This window comes from Aulonocara sp. 'chitande type north' Nkhata Bay, linkage group LG3 (genome assembly GCF_057382095.1).
Source record: "Aulonocara sp. 'chitande type north' Nkhata Bay isolate Kocher_YH1m ecotype deep benthic linkage group LG3, A_spYH_male_GT1.1, whole genome shotgun sequence".
Taxonomy (NCBI): domain Eukaryota; kingdom Metazoa; phylum Chordata; class Actinopteri; order Cichliformes; family Cichlidae; genus Aulonocara; species Aulonocara sp. 'chitande type north' Nkhata Bay.
Genome location: NC_141346.1, coordinates 32,325,528 through 32,334,283, shown reverse-complemented (window position 1 = coordinate 32,334,283; position 8,756 = coordinate 32,325,528). Strand labels below are relative to the sequence as shown.

General features: G+C 41.6%; 1 protein-coding gene across 1 annotated transcript in view; it reads left to right on the top strand.

The window, feature by feature from the left end:
- Nucleotides 1–8,518: 8,518 nt before the first annotated feature.
- The window catches only part of LOC147335220 (adhesion G protein-coupled receptor F5-like), a 34,003-nt gene continuing 33,765 nt past the window's right edge, over nucleotides 8,519–8,756 (top strand). The window contains exon 1 of the mRNA XM_086276895.1: nucleotides 8,519–8,544. The gene's annotated coding sequence lies outside the window, so the exon portion shown is untranslated. The remainder of the gene's footprint in view (nucleotides 8,545–8,756) is intronic.

Genomic DNA, 8,756 nt, shown 5'->3' with positions numbered 1-8,756 from the left:
AGGCTGCCCGCTGGGATTGAAACGATGGAACTAGGCGTGAGTTTCTCAAAATGGGCTCATTGAGTGCAGCACGGATAAGATCTGGGAGAAGCTTATGGCTGCTGTGAATACTCAGAACAAGACCTCTGAGTGTACATTGGATTAAATCTTGGAGAAGCTCACTGCGGTTGTGAGTTCTCAGAATCGGCTCTTTGAGCACAAAAATGATAACATCACGGAGCGTAAGGTTGATAACATCATGGAGAAGCTCACGGCTCTCCAACGGGAGATTGAGAGACCAGCGTTGGACTGTTAGAACAGCTTTTAAATTCATATGAGTTGTTTGCACTAAAGTAAAAAACACCATCACTTCATGTGGATACCCTTTCGGCGCCAGCTGCGGTCTCAAGGCTGGAGCCGAACAAAGAACACCCTGATAACGACTGTGTTTAGACTGTTCACCCATTCTATGCAAGGCCACCTGGGTTGGCTGGAAGACTGTTTACTTAGCCTGGCAGGGCGAAGGACGCTGTCTCAGCTGAACTCTGGACACATACACGCACATGCCTCCGTCGCGCTGCCCAGGTTGCCTAGCAACCATGATACTAACAGCTGGAAATGTTTCATACAGCTTTGTTTGACAGAAATGAAGGAGAACATATTTTGTTTATTTGTTTCTACATGAGCTCTGTGTGATTTGATAAGTATCTGAGGCTGAGACCACAGGACTGTAAAACATGACTTTTGGGCTTCATTTCTGTACTGAACAGTCATTTAAGATTAGCTAGTAAATAACAATTAGCTAATGTTGTTCATGAGACTAAAACCATCTCACTTTGGTAATGTAAATATAATATGGCCAATATTATAGTTATTATATTAATCATTATTAGCTATTACAGCAGTGAACATGAATTCTGTGTCAAATACTGAGCTTCAGTACAGATTCAAGTTGCAGTTATTTATATGTCTTATCACCTTAAATCTTCACTCAAAGACAAGTATCTTTGACAGTGCATATATAGGTGTTGTTCCTTCAGTATGTTGGCATTACTAAATTTGGCTCATTGCTTACATATATTTATAAAAAGAAAATGTACGAGCTGTGATAACTGTTTCTGATAGAATGAAGAGTAGACTGATATATGAAATATTCCTTTATTGGGTGAGAAAATCAGACCATGTCATAACTGCTTTAAGTCATACAGAATAGATATCAGAGCCTTAAACAGGCTGACTTCTGCTAAATGGGTCAAACTGGGCAGAAAGTAAACAAACACATAACATCCTTATAAAATATGATGTAACACTATAGATCAACTTACCTCAGAATATATAAAGCATATAAACAATTACAGCAATATGATGCAACAAACACAGCAGTACTACTAATCCAAAATACTCAAAGCTTCATAGAACTGAAACAAACATTTATTTTTAGGTCTATTCTGCTGCAGATACATACTTTAGGTTTCTGAATGTTAAACTTGTTGCTGCCTTTCATAGTGTTTAACTTGAAGGCCCTGAGTACTTTCTGCCACACTGAAAACACTGGGAGGATAAAATTATTTGAACATTACCTAACAAGACTGATTCAGGACAGACAATTAGTGATTCTAAACTTTTCTAGCAGTCCTTCACAAACAGGGAACAGTCTGTCTATTCTCTCCATCTGTCAGCTGCTGCTGGCTCTTCCTCCTCCTCTTCCTCACACACTGCTGAGTTTGTCCTGGTGGATCATCGGGGGTGCAAAGCCTCACAGATGATGTGCAGCAGTGTGTCCCTCAGTCTGTCCTCACTCTGGACACTTGCAGTTGTCACACATGGAAATCAAATGTGTGATAAGCTGCAGGATTCAAACACAAGTGTAACTTATAAACACATGTTCATACTTTTATCCCACAATCAGAGAGAAAGAAACAGAGAGAGAGAGCAGGACAGACAGACAGGTGACAGTCTCAGGTGTATACACTGCTGCAAAACAGCACAAAAGAAGGAGGATTTAGTGTTTGTGTTATTACGAAACAAAAAGAGTTCCCAGATGGTACAGTGGACACATGTGTGACTCCTGTGATTAAAGCATCTTTCTTTCAGCTTAACAAGTGAACCGTCAGCTCGTTCAAACACACGTTAAAGTCCGTTTGGCTTGACACCACCGAACAGAGGCAGCAATATAACATAGCTAACATTAACAGTGCAGTGAATCCTGCTTGTGCCGTGATATTCAGGACTGCAAACCGAGCAGCATCACTGACTTTCAGCCTGTTGTGTTTGTGGATATATGACTGACTTTAATTATCCATAAAATCATCACATTCTCTGTAAGATTAAAGTCAACTATTGAACGGCGTATATTTTGAAGTAAAGGCTTTAAAACCAAGTTAGTACAAATGGTAAATGGTAAATGGCCTGTATTTATATAGCGCTTTTACTAGTCCCTAAGGACCCCAAAGCGCTTTACATATCCAGTCATCCACCCATTCACACACACATTCACACACTGGTGATGGCAAGCTACATTGTAGCCACAGCCACCCTGGGGCGCACTGACAGAGGCGAGGCTGCCGGACACTGGCGCCACCGGGCCCTCTGACCAAACATCGCTAATGTCACATAACTTTCCCGACATGTGGCCAACAGTAATGTTTTAATGTTCTTCATTATAAAAACATTTGCGCATAAATAAGTGACATAATATTCAGTACTTACTTCTGAAAGTTTACTCTTCGGCGGCTCCGCTTCCGCCGTTTTTTTCGGCAAAATTATCCACACCACCGCCGCGCTATGAAATCTGGGATATGTTGGGCCCATCCTTAAAATTCAGGGAAATTAAGGACACATTTGAGGGCCGCATTTCGAGCAGCCTTTGAATTGGGACAGCCTTCGTCGTGTCGCTGTGCCGTAATCGGCCTTAAAATGCGGCCTTTAAGGCTGCAGACCCTGAATTGGGATACAACCCAAATCCGGTCATTGGTAACTACACAAGCCATTCCTGGCTTGTGTAGTTACTGGATAACAAAAGCTCAACACTGCCCCTAGCGTCCTGGAGCACTTCCGTTGTGTTTTGGATTTTGCAAGTGTTTTGGATTTTGCATGTGTTTTGGATTTTGCAAGTGTTTTGGATTTTGCAAGTGTTTTGGGTTTGCAAGTGTTTTGGAGTTTGCAAGTGTTTTGCAAGTGTTTTGGATTTTGCAAGTGTTTTGGAGTTTGTACGTGCTTTGTCTCTAGGGGCCACCGTAGTATTAGACACCAAAACTTAAAATGACAAAACTTTTTTTTTTTTTGGCCTGTCCCGTTTGGCTCTTTTGCCATCAGAATTGTTGTCTAAAGGCAAAGAAAGATGCCCAACGGATTTACTTTACCAAACTGACCATCCCAGCCTTGCCGTAATGGTCCATTTGATTCACCTTTTATTGTTTATTTTATTTTCACTTACTGAATACGGGACAGACTTGACTGGGGGAAAGAAGGGGAGAAAGAAAGAGGGAAAGAGAAACAGCTGAGAAGAGGGACGGGGGAGAAGGGCAAAAGACAAAAACCAACAGAACGGGCAGAGAAAAAAAATGCATATATCAATCACCTGGATCACCTGCTGAGAAAGAAAAAAGAAAGCAAGCAGAAGAGAACAAGAGTAATAGAATAAACAACATCACAATGATATATGGGAATATGACAGTAAATACTAAATGTTAAACATTATTGTGCAGCACATAAGATCAACAGAACACAGTGTGCTTTGAGGTAGGAGCCAAAAAGGGTGTAGTTTGTGGGTGTGATCACCCATGTGTACACCTGTGAGCATGGACGCGCTTGTTTTTTGTTTTTTTAAAAGGTTCCTTCATGTAATAATCTGCTAGAGGGTGTGTGGGGGGGGGGGGGGGGGGGGGGGGGGGGGCCACAGCCCCGTCCTCCAGGGCGTGAAGCAGGTGTGGAGGAGATCAAAACTCCAGACATCCAGAGGCCCCCAGAACACAAGAGACCAAGGAAGACCAACAGAGGGGCAGCTGCGCCACTGTCCCGGAAAGAGCTGAGGAGAGTCCCAGATGAGGGCTCACTCAGCAGCCGCGGAGCAGAAGCCAGGGGGAGTTGCAGTGACGCGCCCGTGAGCTCCGCCGGCAGCCAGCTGCGCCTGAGTGACCGAGCCCCAGGCCGAGAGGCCGGGGGCACCCCACCTCCGAAGTGGCCCGAGCGAGCCCCAGGCTCCAGGCCCCGATAAGCGGCCGCCAAGGAGTGAGCCGGTGTGTACCTTGACGCCCATCCCCGGACACAAAGAACCACCAACACAAAGAACCGATGTCTGAGGGGGTCCGCCACTGGCAGGGGAAGTGGTGGTAGGGGGAGATAGGCCTCCAAACCTTGGAGGGCCTGAGATGTCCCCAGAGAGGTGGCGCCTGACACCCAACCTGACATATAGACACAGACATACAGGCACACAGATACAAACATCCATTCCCACCCTCATGCTCTCATATGCACTTACTCCACACTCAACCAACGTGGAGACAGACATAAAGAGACGTTGTACACACGATCACACTCCCCAAGCGTACTCTACAAACCGGGTCTAGGTGCCCCCGCCCCTGGAGGGGGGAACTGCACCCAGACCCAGGTGGTGTTTCCCTTTTCCCTGCGGTGGGGGGAGGCAGACCGCCCCGACTCCGCAGCAGCAGGAAGGCTCCACACTCCAGACCGCAGTCGGACTTTTTTGTTAATTTATGCTCCTTTCATTTCAATAAATGATCATTAAAGGCACCAAAAACAAATAATAATATCTTAGTACCGTATTTTCCGGACTACAGAGCGCACCTGAATATTAGCCGCACAAGCTAAAAATCAGGGGAAAATCCTGTTTTGTACATACATTAGCCGCACCTGACTAAAAGCCGCAGGTGTTTCAATGTTGACTTATCATATGTAAGAGAATATGCACAAAGGGAATTGTCAGTAAAGAGATGGCTGTTTGGAGACACACCCCTTTTATTAATATTTTGAAAAACAAGTTAGGGGTACATATTTGCATAACTTTTTAGGTATATGTAAAAGTAATTACAAGTACGAAACGTGTACTGTGCTTCATAAACGAGTAACAAATGTAGTACATAACAATAACCTACAGCACACCAGAAAAATAGATTGGACTACCTTTTAGGCTCAGGTAAGTAAGTAAGTAAGTAAACTTTATTTATTAAGCGCATTTCACAGACAGACAATCACAAAGCGCTGTACACAAATATTAAAATAAACAATAAAATCAGTAGACATTATATACAGTGTAAAAGAACAAATATAAATAATGTAAAAAAAAAAATATAAAAAATGTAGATCAACAAAAGGCTTGTTTGAACAGAAGAGTTTTTAACTGTTTTTTAAAAGAATCCACAGAGTCAAGCAAACATAAATGTAGTGGTAAACTGTTCCACAGCCTTGGTGCAACAGACTGAAAGGCTCTGTCCCCTTTTGTCTTCAGTCGTGTACGGGGAACAACTAAGAGACTCTGAGTCTGCGAGCGGAGAAGGCGAGCAGCAGTGTATTTTGTAAGAAGCTTGGATAAGTAATCTGGAGCCTGGCCATTTAGTGTCCTGTATGTTAAAACAAGAATTTTAAAGCGAATTCTAAACTCTATTGGGAGCCAACGTAAAGAATATAAGATGGGAGTGATGTGAACACGCTTGGTAGAGCGAGTTAGTAGTCTGGCTGCTGCGTTTTGTATTGTCTGGAGGCGAGAGAGAGATGATTTATCCAAGCTAGTAAACAGGGAATTACAGTAATCTAAGCGTGATGACACAAATGCATGAATGAGTTTTTCCAGTTCAGCTGAGGAAACCATATGTCGCAATTTAGATATGTTTCTTAAATGATAGAAACAGGAACGAGACAAAGATTTTACATGAGAGTCAAGGCCCAGAGAAGAGTCAAATATTACTCCAAGATTTCGAATATTTGACTTGACAGATGGACAGAAAGAGGCAAGAACCTGGCTGATTTTAGAATGAAGCTCAGGAGGAGCTATGATCATGGTCTCGGTCTTGTTAGTATTTAGAACAAGGTAGTTGCTTGAAAGCCAATCAGAAACCTGGGTTAAGCACTGGACTAGGGTGGACAGCCTATCCAGCTGATGAGGCTTAAAGGACATATGGAGCTGAATGTCATCAGCATAAAAATGATAAGACAGGTCGCTAAAAGATTGAATGATACCAGCTAAAGGAAGCATATAAAAAGAAAATAGTAATGGACCTAAGACTGAACCTTGTGGGACACCACAGGTCAGGGCAGCAGTGTTAGAGGAGAACCTATCAGTCCTAACAGAAAAGGTCCTATCTGATAAGTAGGAAGAAAACCAGTCTAGGGCAGAGCCAGATATACCAGCCAAAACCTTGAGCCTGTTAAGTAGGATTTTGTGGTCGATGGTGTCAAAAGCTGCACTAAGATCAAACAAAATGATCACAGAACAATTCCCTGCATCAGATGCCATTAATAGATCATTATAGACTCTTAAGAGAGCGGTCTCTGTAGAGTGCTGCTTTTGAAAACCAGACTGAAAAGGGTCAAGAATGTGTAATTTACATAATAGAGACCTGAACTGATTTTCAACAATTTTTTCAAGTAATTTACTTACAAATGGCAATTTTGAAATAGGTCGGTAATTACTAGCAGAGCTAGGATCAAGATTCTGTTTTTTTAACAGAGGAGTTACCTCACGCATGTTTAAAATAAGATGGAACACAGCCTTGCCTCAGTGAACTGTTGATGATGGATAGTAATGTGGGACCAATGCTGGTGATAGACCCGGACAGGACAGAGTGAGGTAATATATCTACAGAGCATGATGAGGATTTCATTTTACCTAAAACTATAATTAAGTCATTTAGTGTGATTGGAGAAAAGGAGGTAAATGATCCAAGACAGCAAGGAGTATCTTCATAAGGGGAGGCACTTGAGGAAATTTTGGATTTCAAGTCCATCACCTTATTTACAAAGTAATTAAGGAAAGTATTACAATCTTCATCAGAAAGCAACAGAGCATGCTGGGTTGGAGGAGAAACAATACTGTTGATGGTATCAAATAGAATTCTTGAATTATTTTTATGACGATTTATAAGATTATTGAAGTAAGAGGATCTGGCCTCTTTGACTGATTCATTATATAGGTAGTTCTTTAAAGTGCTCACGTGCAGTGACACGGCTTTAACAAGAAGAAAAGTCAGTCATTCGACACCATCTTCCTGCGCACTAAAACCACCAAAGTCCTCTTCTCCAGTGTCGGATACGAACAGGCTCAGGATGGCTTCGTCATCCACTCTCCGCTTCTCTCCTTTGTTGTCACTTTCAAAACCAAAGAAATCCTCGTTGTCAGTGTCAGAGTCGAACACCTTCAGAAGGGCCGTGGCGGTGTCCTCCTCTCCATCATGCAGCAGTCCAGCCCTTCGAAATCCGTTGGTGATCATGGATGTTTTCACACTTTTCCACGCTGTCAGAATCCAGTGGTGGAGTTGAGCATAACTTGCTTTTTGCAAGTTTATCGCCGCTCGTCATCCACGCCTCCCACTGAACGCATAGCGCTACTTTGAAGTTTGTTTTTCGCGCTACTTGTACGGCACTACGTTGCCTGGCGGACGGACATGTGACCAACATACCACTCTTGAACCCCGATACTGTGTGTCTGATCACATGCCCTTCCGCCAGGCAACGTAGTGCCGTGCAACAGCGGAACAAACAAAACAAATCCTCTTACGATATCACAAAAATCATGGACAATCCATAGAAAAGCCGCACCTGACTAAAAGCCGCAGGGTTCAAAGCTTGTGCAAAAAGTAGCGGCTTATAGCCCGACAAATACGGTGTATATTTTCCCAAAAATATTGTCTACAGTACTGATAGACCTACATTTCCTTACACTGAAAATCTTTCTTTACACCACCACCATAAAACATCACACCAATTTCTTTGTTCTATAAAAGAGTCATAATTCCTAACAAAAAAAAATCTGCATTTTCTATTTGTTACTAAAGGCTCACTCATGGCTATCACTTCAAACTGATGAGTTAATGTTTTTAAATAATTTTCAGTTTTAACAATAATAATAATACTTCTACTATTTAAATGCATGATATAAATAGCCTCCAAATTTATATTGTTAAATTGATTGTTTGAATAATGTTCGGAATTATCATTATAATAACAATTTGCATCAAAATCACTGTTGTTTTTTAAAATTAACTAATTTATGTTCAATTGGATCAGCTGCAGCTGCCCAGCCAAGGAAACTGGTGTCTTTAAGCTCATGCCAGAGAAGGTTTGGACTTCTGTAGTTAGTGAGTTAGTGAGCTATATAGAAAGATCCATTCTTTCATAGATGCTATTTTTAACAATTTTAACAATAGATGCTGTATGCTATTTTTTTCTTTTGAATCAAGAGATATGGGCCTGTACTTCTGTTCAAATAGCAAATTCTTAAGATGATGTATGTAAACCGTTATTGTGTTGTTTTCCTGGGTATTAAAAATAAATAATTAAATGTTTTATCTTGGTTTACAGGTATTTCTCCAAGTCCAACAAACCCTCCTGGTATGAAAAAAATCCATTTTCTTCTAATTATTGCTTTTACTTTAAATTTAACAGGGTGGGATAATTGTATGGCACCAATCTTCATTCACTTTAGAAAAAACAAGAAGTGTGTGCATATGTTTGATTTTTTTTTAAATTTACAGAAGTTTGCTATGAAATATGTTTCAAAAATTCTATAGCTGTAGTGACAAATATGTTGTGTATGAGAGACA